This window comes from Brienomyrus brachyistius, chromosome 9, assembly GCF_023856365.1.
Source record: "Brienomyrus brachyistius isolate T26 chromosome 9, BBRACH_0.4, whole genome shotgun sequence".
NCBI lineage: Eukaryota > Metazoa > Chordata > Actinopteri > Osteoglossiformes > Mormyridae > Brienomyrus > Brienomyrus brachyistius.
This window is the reverse complement of record NC_064541.1, coordinates 8,017,332-8,030,495: the sequence shown is the minus strand read 5'-3', so window position 1 is coordinate 8,030,495 and position 13,164 is coordinate 8,017,332. Positions and strand designations below refer to the sequence as shown.

The 13,164-nt window shown below is 45.5% G+C and overlaps 1 protein-coding gene across 1 annotated transcript in view; it reads left to right on the top strand.

The window, feature by feature from the left end:
- Window positions 1-3,671: 3,671 nt before the first annotated feature.
- macf1b (microtubule actin crosslinking factor 1b) overlaps window positions 3,672-13,164 on the top strand; it is a 38,714-nt gene continuing 29,221 nt past the window's right edge. The window contains exon 1 of the mRNA XM_049024749.1: window positions 3,672-3,786. The gene's annotated coding sequence lies outside the window, so the exon portion shown is untranslated. The remainder of the gene's footprint in view (window positions 3,787-13,164) is intronic.

Here is a 13,164-nt window from a genome sequence, read left to right as displayed (position 1 = left end):
GTTGTTCTGCATGCTGTACTAACCCAGAGACACAGATACAACACAAAGATGAGCAAATACGTATTCTCAGCAGTTCAGTTCTGTAGTTTAAATGTAGTTTAAAGGTTAGAGACAAATATTGTATCAAACTGACTGGTTTTGCCAATGAAAGAAAGTTTGCGTTGCAAGGCATGATAAAGATGTACGTTTTGAGGATAACACTATATTTTAATGTAAATAAACGTCTTACAAAACAGATTTACTTGTACTCTGATCATTATCAGAGGGAGGGGCGCAGAAAGGAAAACACAATTTAAAGTACAGCAGAACCTTGGAACTCGAACGCCTTTTAACTCGACCAACTCGGACATCGAATGGGGCTGCTGAATTTTTTTCTACTTGCACCTCAACCAAAATCTTGGAATTCGACCATTCCTGCTAAAACTTCTGTGGGCCAAGATGTGTTCAACTCTAGCAATCTGGACCTTGAACAGGTCGGTCGAGAAAAATCTAACCGCAATTCATCCATAAACTCGGAACACAACAAAACAAGTGAGACCTGCCAAAACCTGTACAGATCGGGACGCGTCTCTGACGGACTGAAACAAAGGCGAACGGACCCACTGGGATGCCGATGCCTATGAATCGCTCTCAGTCTCACGGCGCCTCTCGACCGAGGTCGACGCGTGAAAGCGTTTTTGTGCTTTATCTACAGCACATTTAGTGATACAGTAATCATGCCCCCTAGGAACGCGAGCAGTGATAGCAGCAAACCAAAGAGGAATGTGGTGAAAGTAACTGAAGAACTTAAAAAGGAAATTATAGGGAGACCTGAAGGTGGTGCGTGTGTCTTTGGAGGGTGATTGTCATTTATTTCATGTTTATTACTTTTGTATGTGTAGTTTTATATTGATTGATAATGCTTTTTTAGCATTAGCTAGGTAGATAAGTTTAAATAGGCAATCATCTAGAGATTTGGAATGAATTAAATTCATTTACATTATTTCTTATGGGGAAATTTGACTTCGAACTCGACCAAATCACAACTCAACCAGCCTTCTGGAATGAATTAAGTTTGAGTTCCAAGGTACCACTGCATAACATTTACACCTTTTTTACTACTCATTTACACTACAATTTGAAAATATTATTAGCAAAACAAAAGTAATTGCGAATGTTTTTTTAAATTATGTAATTATGTTGTTCAGTATGTGTATGCTAATGCTAATGTCATTTTAATAGCCTAGTCACATTTTCCAGGGTGCAATATGTCCGTTTGCCATTAGGGGGCACATTTTATTTTTCTTTGAATCATATATTGTCAATAGGACAATATAAGAAGTGTTTTTAAAAAGGTATAGAAAATGGCCTCTTTTGTTGAAGAATGACCCTGTATAATTTATAATATACAGTATATATATTATAATATAATAATAGATGACATTATACAACGCTATGTACAGTTGATATAAAAAGTGTAGACGTCCCTGTTAAAATATCACTGTAGCACACGATGGAGCTATTCAACCCCTAAGGCTCAGCTCATATAGGTTCCAGCATGTCAGTAACAGACTGATTATATATAGTTCAGAAATCCTCATTCCTCTTCTGGGGTCTCAGTCCCTTCCAGTTCACCAACCTCAGTAACTAATTAAACCAGGAAAGCAGTCACTAGTAATGGCATTAACAGATGTTTCAATCGATCAGTGACCGGCAGTGGAGGAGATTCCCACCCACTGGCTTCTGAAACTCATTCCTTTCATCTTTCTTTAGTAAATACTTTAATGAAAGACATGCATGTTTGTGAAAAGCAGGAGAAACCCTGAACGTCCCACCAGGACTGGGTGGTCAGGTCAAAGTGAGGAAATCACCTGATATTTCATTGCTTTGCTGGATACTAAATCAAGCAGGTACTGATGCCCTTTGTGACTGGCACTAAATGCTGGAGAGACTTCCTCCTCCTCCTCCTCCTCCTTCATGGATTGCCTGGAGATCAAATGGGCTGGGTACCTGTCCTTCAGGCACCTTTTGTGAGTCAAACCAGCAGCCTTCAGGTTTCAAATCCACACTGCTTAATTATCCTGCTGCAAATCTCTTCTGCTTGCTTTAGGAAGTCCAGGAAATCACTTTATAACAATCGCTAAAGTGACTTGGTGTCCAAAAACGATTAAGCGATTCTGTTAGTCATTACAGTGCTGCAGTTCCGGTACCAGGCAGATATTTTACACAAAGGTATTACTTACTCATGTTGAATCTGACAAATTCCCAAACTAGACTATTGCAGTCATCACTCTCAGCACTAAAGTTTTGTCTGCGGATTAGCGGTGGGTTTAACAGCTAGAAAATCAACTCAGATTGTAATCATAAAATAGATGTACGAGCCACTTTTGTATGTTGTCGCACCTTTTTTTTTTCCATAATAGGTGTAACATAATTTAACTGTGGCCTTTACCTGAAAAAGGGGCTTTATGGATGGATGTATAAGGAGGTTTATAGATTATTACTGCCATTTAATTCTATTTTTTCTCTCTCTTCCATTTAGGGTGATGGAAAGATGCTAGGCGTATCTAAACCGAAAGAAGACCAGAACTGGTAACTGAGATCCAAAGTACACTGAAACATGCCCTATGTGCCAAATGGAGCAAAGTTCTGCTGTAAAATGAGTCAAGCTGCTTCTTTCTGCCATTTCTATTTTTGGGAAAGGATGACCAGCTACACTGAGCAGTACTTCCTAATGGGCAATACTTCCTTATGGGCAATATTTCCTAATGGGCAATACTTCCTGATGGGCAGTACTTCCTAATGGGCAATATTTCCTGATGGGCAATACTTCCTAATGGGCAATACTTCCTGATGGGCAGTACTTCCTAATGGGCAATGCTTCCTGATGGGCAGTACTTCCTGATGGGCAATACTACCTGATAGGCAATACTTCTTAATTGGCAGCACTTCCTAATGGGCAATACTTCCTGATGGGCAGTACTTCCTTATTACTTATTTAGTATATTTTTAATTACATTTATTGTGTACACCTAGCCAGTAGGTCCCACTTTTTCCTTCAGAACCTCTTCAAGGACAGACAAGATGCATGTTCAGAGAAGCCTTTCTGCAAACCATTACTGCACAGAGCTGTTACTTGTGCTTTTGTAGCTTTTCACTGCTGACCTTGCACTTATTAACAAAGCGTTTACAGCCACAGAACTGCTGCTGAGTAGATGTTTTTTACTTATTGCGCCACTCTCTGAACTCTAGAAACTGTAGCGTGTGAAAATCCCAGCAAGGTGCTTATGTGTGAGATGCATTTCTGGCACGAGCAGCAACACCACTAAGCAAAATTGCTAAGATCACACATTTTTGCCATTTTAATGCTTAGCCAAACAGTAACAAAACCCCTTGACCCTTGTTTGTCTGTATTCAGTTGCAGCCACTTGATTTGCTTGTTTGAATGAACAGACTGTTTGCACTAACAAGCAGGTCTTTCTAATAGACAGGCCACTGAGTGTCTATTGTAATGGGTTTGCAATGTCTATGCTGAGAGTTTACAGCAACAATGGAACAGATCTTTAGTATTTATACATGATTTGGGAGCCTTTAAGAGGAGTTAGAAGCAGTTTGAGTTAGAGATACAAATAAATTTTTGTGTGTGAATTCCCTATAACACACCCCCCCCCATCCCCACCCACCTGATCCAGGAGCAATGTAGGGGAGTGGAGCCAATGGCAAGCTGAGTTCAGAGTTCAGATCCGGAGTCTGCGGCACTGGCTAAAGGACATGGAGAGAAAGCTTCCTCCTGTGGACCCAATGCTGGTCAGTCAGCTGCTCTTCACCTCCATCTAGACTTGCATTTCTCTGGCCATTCTGTTGATGAAAGGCTGTACAAGATCTCTAGACCTTTTCTTCTGCTGACTGTAATGTGAAAATACACACTGGTAGAAAACAAATATTCTTCTCCCCGGTTTTCTCAGAATTTTGCACTAAACTAACATACCTAACAGGATGTGGGTGTCGGAATTATTGTGAGTTCCCCTTATTCATGGCGAGGGACCAACAATTCTCAGATCACCTGTGGAGAGACCTTAGTAGTGAAAGTTGTTAATTGTTATTAATTTGATATATTTAAAGTTTGGTCTCAGTCATAGCGGGACTGATGCTTACATAATTGTAATTGTAATGTGGGTGAGGATTGTGGACTGCACAGTGAATTAAATTATTTAGTTCATTAATTAAGTTTTCTTTATAGTTACGATAGTAAGGGCCTTAAGGCATGAAAAGGCGATGAATAGAGCAGCTTCAGCATAATCGCTTCAGTCTCCGTTAATTCCTCAGAACCCCTCTAGCCGCTCCCTCACTGGTAAGCTGGATGTTGGCTTGCTATTCCTCAACTGCAGACGTTCAGACGACGAGAGTGGGGGGCGATCGACCTTTTCAGCAAATTCAAAGATGGCACAATTTCTGGTACCTTGTTTCTGCCACTTCAGGGTCCCTGATCACACAAAGACTGCAGTTATGCCATCAGCAACTGAATAATTGGCTAATCAGCCAAAGCACCTCATCTGGTTAATTTCGGACAGATTCAGATTGATGGAACTCTTTTCCAATTGTTCCCATGACAACACATAATGTATAAGCCTATGACTGTGTGAATCAGCTCCAAGCCCTGTAATACATCTCATTGTAGGTCAGTAATTATGTGGGCCGGGATCCTTTGTATGTCATGAGAAAAAGCCAGAGGGACCCATGACAATGGCAATGCATCAGACCGGCCTCTTTTACATAAGCCACCGTCTCTGCTGCTCAGTGTGAATCATCCTGAGCCGTCGGCTTTCTGGGGCCAAAGCGGCCGCTCCTGCAGCGGTGAACCCTGCCTCTGGATCTTACTGAGAGGGAGCGAGTGAGCGGCAGAAGGAGGGAAGAAGAGGCAGGAAGGGGGAGAAAAAGGGAAAGTAAACCAGGCGGGAGGAATGAACGGTTAGAGCAACGGAGTGCTAGATGCTTCGGGAAGGAAATTAGAGGACGGAGAACGGTGAAAGTGAGAAGACGAAGAGGAGGAAGAGAAGAAACGTGTGTGAGGCACAAAGCAACGGGATAGATGCATAAAGGAGAGCTGTGACAAGAGTGGAAGTCACCACAGAGAGGGAGAGAGAGAATAAAAGAAAGTGAGAGACTGCAGTGGGATATCATGGATGGAAATCCCCCCCCCACACACACACACAAACACACACACACAGCCTGGGGGAGGCTCCTCTGGAATGGGGGGGGCAGATTCTTTTGTGCGGCGGGCATGCAGGGAGCCTGGCGATCAGGGCGGCCTACACACATGAGAGAGCACGCTGAAAGGGCGTTAAACCGCCATCGGAGAGCGACGAATCACTGGCTGTAATATCGCTGAACGCCTGCTTCCTGTCTGCACCGCTGTCCTCGTCCAAGGGAAAGGTCACGTTGGAAAAATGCTAGCGTCGCGTCACAGATGGAAGAACGTGTAGACATGTAAAATCTATGCTTTGGGGGGGGGGGGGGGTTGGAGGGGGGTGCGGGTTAGCTGTCGTACAAAGAGGAGGACTAATTGAGTCTTGTATTTCAGCTCTTCTAAAGGACACCTGTGTCTCAATTAGGGTGACTTCCCAGGCCATGACGCTGCCTCACAGGAGAAGCATGCAGCTTACTTTACTGGTGGACAGATGGCTGGATTGTCAAACCTAAATCCTTATTCATCTGTAGTTTCCTTAATTATAATGTGCCTTATATTGTTAAGTGAAGCGTGTTACACACTGGTGCTGGCCCTTTAAGTAGATCAACACCACATGCAGAGAAGACGCTGCCATCTTTATTTAATAACACGTTCAGACCTTGCAGGAACAGAGGATGTTTGTGTTTGTGACTATTCACAAAGAGGATTTAAAATTTCTGCTTAATATCATAAACGTCTTTATCGTCACCTAGAAATAGAAAAATAAATGTTTCTGTTCATTTATAATCAGTTAATGATACACTGGTACTTAAGCTAAGCTAAATCGAGCTGAACTGTACTGAACTTTATTGTCATTCAGACTATGCGACAAGGAGTGCACAGCTAAACAGAATTGCTGTTATCCTGGGTCTATTTACGAACAGACATAAGATAAACACACGTTATACAACAGCAGATAAACGTAATGGAGAGATAGACAGACAAAGCTTAAGTGTAAAGTCCAATAAAAAGACTGAGAATAACGTCGTTACCTTGGTGAATGGTGGGAAAGTGCTCAATGACAAGAAACTTTAAAGTAATACAAAGCAATAGCAGCATTTTAAGAGAATTCCTGATAAATGTGTAGCATATAGTAGGATGTGTAGCTTAATTATCATGGTCCAATTGATTAAAATAACTTGCTCTGCTATTTGAACTTTTTTTTTCCCAGAGAAGATTTATGTGTTGTTTATGCGCACTCTTGGTTGAATGCAGATGTCAAGTTCACAGATGCATTGTGGCATTATGGGGAAGTTCACGAGCCCCCGCCCGCAGGAGCGTGTGTGAAACACACAGCACTTTTATCCTGCCGTGGCTTTGTCAGCCTACGTTCGACTACGCGGCTTTGTCATGCTAATGCGGTCGGCCTGCTCAACGGCTGTTGCCGGTGGGGCGATGTCTGCCTCACACGCCTACAATAGGGCTTCAACCCCCACCACCCCCCCCCCCCCGTTCTCGACCTCTCCATGTCACTGTGGGTTATGCTGCGTCGCTACCTGTTAGCACTGAAACACTTTCGACCGTTATCCACATGTCGATATGTGCGGTGCGGGTGGCGATCGAGTGTAGTGTGACTGCACTGTCCCCAAAAACGACTAGACAACACTGGCTTGGAGAACTTCCCTCCTGTCATCATCATTCCAGAGGAAAAATTGCGTGATAAAAGGCCTTTCTTTCTCCTTTATGGCTCCTCACCTCCTGTGTTCATTATCATCCCTGTCTGTTTAATAACCGTGCATATATAACCTGTATAGAGGCCATTTGGAGACCACAAACAGGCTGAAAGAACTTAGCTTCCTTCTTTTCTCCAGGCTGCTTTAATGGAACCGTGCAAACATCGCATGTTTTTTTTTCCTCTTTCCCTCAATGACTCGTCTGGGAAGTGGGGACCCTCCAGGGTCAGCGTTTGACAGCAGCCCCCTCAGAACGTCACTTGCTTCATGCTAACGGTCCCCAGTGGTTGCCATGGCATTAACGGCATCCCACTTCCAAAACCATTCACCTCAACTGCCAATTTACGTCAAAGTCTCGACTTCAAATTTAGCGCACTTTCATTGATATCTTTCACTGTATCCTCGGCCGGATTAGCATAACTAACACATCAAAGAGCGGTGATTATGAGGAACTGCCAGTCTGTTGAATGCTTTCTAAAGAGACTGTTGCCCCAACAGCCCCCGTGTGATTGGAGGCAGCAGAAGCATAAATCCCCGGGAAAGAAAATCTGCCAATTAGCAGTGACTCGTCTCTCGCCCTTTGCTGTGTAGTGTGATTACTGTTGAAGCCGGATTGGGGGTGGGGGGGGGGTGCTTTGTGAGGCCCCTGCCCCCAACCCTTCTCCCAGATAAAGCCCCCACTGAGTAAGCCAATATCTGGAAGCCTTGCTGGTGTTACCCAAATGTTATATCTCGCAGCTTTTCATTGGCTTGAACTTGCTTAGGCTTTCTGTTCAGGTGATGCACTTTCGTCTGGATGCGATGGCAGCGTTCCTGATGGCTGCCGGCACCATTTTCCCTTCTATCCCGTCACCTGCCGCCCAGTCTGACCAGCAGCTTTTCATTGTTTCTTGTTTTTACTGGAGCGAGTGCTGAGAAGTCCTCTGGCACAAAACACTGTGATCCCTGTCTTTGAAGAATGAGCACTTTCTGTGAACAAGCCAATCACATATGTGTGTTTCATTGTCCTCTGCAATTCTATCCTCAAATGTAACAACCAACACACAGCCACCTCTCCACACATCACCCCTATCCTGCCACGCCCCCCCACACATACCACCCCTATCCTGCCACGCCCCCCCACACATACCACCCCTATCCTGCCACGCCCCCCCCACACATCACCCCTATCCTGCCACGTCCCCCCACACATCACCCCTATCCTGCCACGCCCCCCCCCACACACCACCCCTATCCTGCCACGCCCCCCCCACACACCACCCCTATCCTGCCACGTCCCCCCACACATCACCCCTATCCTGCCACGTCCCCCCACACATCACCCCTATCCTGCCACGCCCCCCCCACACACCACCCCTATCCTGCCACGTCCCCCCACACATACCACCCCTATCCTGCCACGCCCCCCCACACATACCACCCCTATCCTGCCACGCCCCCCCACACATACCACCCCTATCCTGCCACGCCCCCCCACACATACCACCCCTATCCTGCCACGCCCCCCCACACATACCACCCCTATCCTGCCACGCCCCCCCCACACACCACCCCTATCCTGCCACGCCCCCCCACACACACCACCCCTATCCTGCCACGCCCCCCCACACATACCACCCCTATCCTGCCACGCCCCCCCCACACACCACCCCTATCCTGCCACGTCCCCCCACACATCACCCCTATCCTGCCACGCCCCCCCACACATCACCCCTATCCTGCCACGCCCCCCCACACATACCACCCCTATCCTGCCATGCCCCCCCCACACACCACCCCTATCCTGCCACGTCCCCCCACACATCACCCCTATCCTGCCATGCCCCCCCACACATACCACCCCTAACCTGCCACGCCCCCCCACACATACCACCCCTATCCTGCCACGCCCCCCACACACCACTCCTATCCTGCCACGCCCCCCCCACACACACACACGCACACACACCACTCCTATCCTGCCACGCCCCCCCCACACACACGCACACACACCATCCCTATCCTGCCACACCCCCACCCACACACACACCACCCCAGTTCTAACCACTAAAAAGCTGCATAATATAAAATCTGAGGAACACCAGCAAGGCTTCCAGATAGCGGCTTACCCGGGGGGGGGGGGGCTCTATTCTTATTCACAAAAAACACTACTCCCTGTGTCCCATTCCCCCTTTTTATGGAGTGGTATGGTCTGAAACAGTCTGAGGACCCATTCGGATCTCATTCAATTTTAGCAGACAGAGAATTGACGGGGGGTGGGGTTACGGCATAATGGAATAATCCACTTTCTGTGCTTTCAAGTCAACTAGCTCTCCAGGCTGTGATTTGATTTGTCCTCATTTGCAATCCATTCATCATGAGCTCCCTGTCTAAGCACCTGAACCCAAAGCTACTCGTCATACACCAGAAGCAGGCAGCTTCTCTGCTTTATGTCAAAGAGGAGCTTCAATGATAGAACCGTAAATTGATAGTATTGATGACCCTGGAGTGGCACTTGACAATCCCCCATCTTCAAAGCCTTAGTTTTCACCTCTAAGAAATGTATATTACCTGTGTTCTCGCCTGAATGTTCCACTAAGCCTTTCCCTTTCACATAGACCTACAAATCCCCTTATTACTCCCTTAGACATGTAGTGATGTTCACCACTATCCCAATACATAAGAGCACCTGAACTTCATTACTTTGGTCCATATCAATGTTGGGGAGTAACTAGTTACATTTAACTGCATTATGTAATTTCCTTAAAATAAATGTAATTTTAATCCGTTACAGTTACTGAGAAAAATGTTGGTGATTACAAAGGGGTTACATCCGAATATATTATTTTTTGCTAAAAAGCCTATTTGTAGAATTTAATATTCAATTTGCTGCTTTGCATCTTTTTGCCGTGCAGAAATGCCTTCTTCTGGCTTATTTCCAGACAACACGGGAAAGCAAAGCTGTTGGGGCTTTTCTGCTTTATTGCCCAGTTTAAAACCTTTGTTAGAAAAGTAATCAAATGTAATATGTTACATTACTTTGATGAAGCAATCAAAATAGTTACATTACCTATTACATTATTAACAGGGTAACTAGTAATCAGTAACCTATTATATTTCAAAAGTAACCTTCCCAATAATGGTCGTTATGGATCTCAACATAATGAACTGAATGTTAAACTATGGCTAAAAGTGATGAAAATGTTCAATTGTAGTCAGCAATACGGGGCACATCAGGACGTTGGACGTATAATTGGAGGGTTGTTGGTTCAAATTCCAGGGTTGGTGGAGAGGTTTTGCTCTTGAGCCCTAGAGAAAGGCCTTAGGCTGACTGGCTCCTGGGACGGTCTGATCCTGTTTTCTAAGTCGTATGTCACTTTGGTTAAAAGCATCTGTTAATAAATGGCCTTCCCTCCGGTTGTAAATATAAAGAAAGCAAGCCGGTGAATCCAAAGTGTGAAGTGTACTCTGCCATAAATCACCGTGCTTCTAGTTCAAGGCTGTGCACATGGATAGTGTTCATGGGAGGTGTGGTGCCGCTGGTTTTGCCGTTTATCAGCAAAAGGGAGCTGCTGCCTAATTAACACACCGGCGTGCACTTGCAGCCCAATCCAAAGATTAATCCGAATCTGTGTTTTTTGGCAAACTAGACCATTCTTGGTTTATGGGCGGCATCGATTTCCATTTTGAAGGGGCTGATTTATGGTTCCTGCTATGAATGTCAATTAGCCAAAGCCGGCTTGAGTCTGACCATCATCTGCTTGCCTGCGGTTGGGGGGCGAGATAGGGATTAAGAGGTGGGAGGCAGTAACGCTTCTTACCACTGTGGGGATCCGGCAGGGTTTCTCATTTGAGCAGAGCATCCTCTAGCTCAGCCCATCCATGAATTCCTCTTCCTGCCTTAGCCGACTATTCAGCCGATATAAGTGTCCTCCATTTACTTTTTACTATTTTTTTAAATGTGGGGTAAGATATAAAGAACAAGTAGCACAATGGCTAAGGATCAAATTACTGAATGCTTGGCTGTTCTACCTATGAACAAAACCCTTAAACCACAGTAAAATACTCTGCTCCATTCCTAGATATGTTATGAACAGTCTACATGGTTTTGGATTATGGCATGTTGGTATCACCAAGTAACTTTGGGGTCTGAACTGAACTGCTGAGCGATGGATGCTTGAAGCTTGTATTAAAGCTTGGCTTGGAGTTGAAACATCATTTCTGACAGACACGACTGCCCTGACCCCGGTGCCCCCCAGCAGGGGGTTAAAGAGCTTGACCTCGGGGGTAACTCCATTCAAATAATTTTCCCAAGAATCCCAAGTCGACAGGCATTCAGGCATTTTGTACACCTCTCTTTCCTTCCCTTATTTATTTCCTCCGCGTGGTGGAGTGATTTAAGCACCGCAAGCAGGTCAAAAGGCGTGCAAGTCCTTTCTGCAGTACCACTCGTCAGAGCAGAACCCCTTGAAGAAGCTGATTAATTGTCATGAACTCTGGAAAACTCTCTCCTCTACCCCCACGTTGCTCGACCGCCTCATTCCGGCTGCGGGTCCATTGGATGTGAATGGTTTAATTCCCAATGGAGGGCCGTCCACGAATCCCTCCGAAGAGGTCTGAGTTTTTGGTGCCTCCTCCCAGTGTCAGATAATTTACCTGCCCCCAAACACACCCCCAACCAGGACTTATTTATTTGCAAAATATAATCAATAAAATCACACACATATGCAGAACATTATGGTTCCCCAATTCCAGGCCAGAACCCTGTTTGCAGATTTCCCTGATTTAGCATCTTAGTCAGGTAATTACCAGGTTTAGTAGGTGTGTTTGAGCAGGGAAATCTGCAAACTGTGTTCAATTCTGGCCTCCGGGAAGTGGGGAACCCGCCAGGATATAACGATCGACTTGGTAACTGACGATTGACGATGGCAAACCACTGCACACTTATGTACTGCCTTTCCAGCACACTCCCGAATGCTAACGTGTATGAATCTCTACATAGGTTCACCACAGATGACATGATGGTGCCACGTCAATCTGAAAATTCAGTCTGAATTTTGAACATCCTGAAGGAACAATGCCTGCTGAGATAATTCCAACAATTCCAAGCCCATGATTCAGATGAAAGCTCCTGCCCCCCACTCACTTCTAACTCGGTTTGACGTGGCGTAGAAGTGGGACCGGGATGGAAATTGGGATCGATTTTCCATTATCCGCCCCTGGAGATCCCGTTTTTTCTCTTGGCGATTCCAAATGGCTTGGATGGAAGTGGAGGTGGAGGTGCTAGAGACTGGAGTTGGAGCGAATGTGGGGATGGGGCTTTGGTTGGCCGCGGGACGGAGCTGTAATAAGTGACAGAACCATCAGTCCACAGGCAAAGCTGGGCATTATATGCGAGTCAATTTTTATGTTTTTTTTAATATTTTCATCTTTCCATATTGATGCCTACATGACTTAGGGTGGTATTGAGGGAATTGCCTCCCTTCCCTGATGAGGGTGGCAGGTCCCTCATGAACCGGCATCTTTACCATGCTCTGGAGATCTGTGCTGCACCATAGATTCTCATTATGTCATTGGGTGCCATTAGATTGTTTTAATATCATGCCTGACAGTGCAACACATGAACAAACATTGTTTGCAGGAAGCAAACACAGTTTTGTCCACAGAAAGATTTTATCTAGGAGGATGATTTTGGCAAAATTTAAAGGCTGTTGTTCATTTTACATTGCAGCCTTAATAATCACCGTTATAGTAGTATTATAAAAACTTAGGTTATAGGATGCTGTCACAGCCTATGGCATTTAATACCTCCTTTTTTCTTTGTGAATTAACTGTTAGCTGTCTTGCTTTTGTTTAATGAGGGACAGAACTTGAACTCTGATGAATTAAAAGATTCACATGCATTCTATTTGTTCCGCGTTTACTTTTGTTTTGTTTTGCATTACTACCAGTGACTGTTTGCCGGTCAGAGTTTGGTAGGAAGGGCCATGTAAACCTAAAAGGAGGTGTTTTTCATTAATTAGTGCCTTGTCGGAGCCTCCGCCCCCTCGGCCGGGGGCTGGGCTTTGCTAGGAGGAGAGGGGCTTCTACTATTGTGACTCGCACGGTTTGCCTCTGTGTCCATCACGTGATAAGGTGGAGAGCAAGGGGCTGAAGGCAGCTGTCACTTAACATCTGAATGGGGTGGGGGAAAAGGAGGGGAGTCCTCTTTTTTTCATGGAGAGGGGAGCAGCATGGAGCTTTCAGTCCCCAAAGAATACCCGGGGGAGGGGCCAGCAGAGGGAGGGAAAGAGGGAGGGAACATGT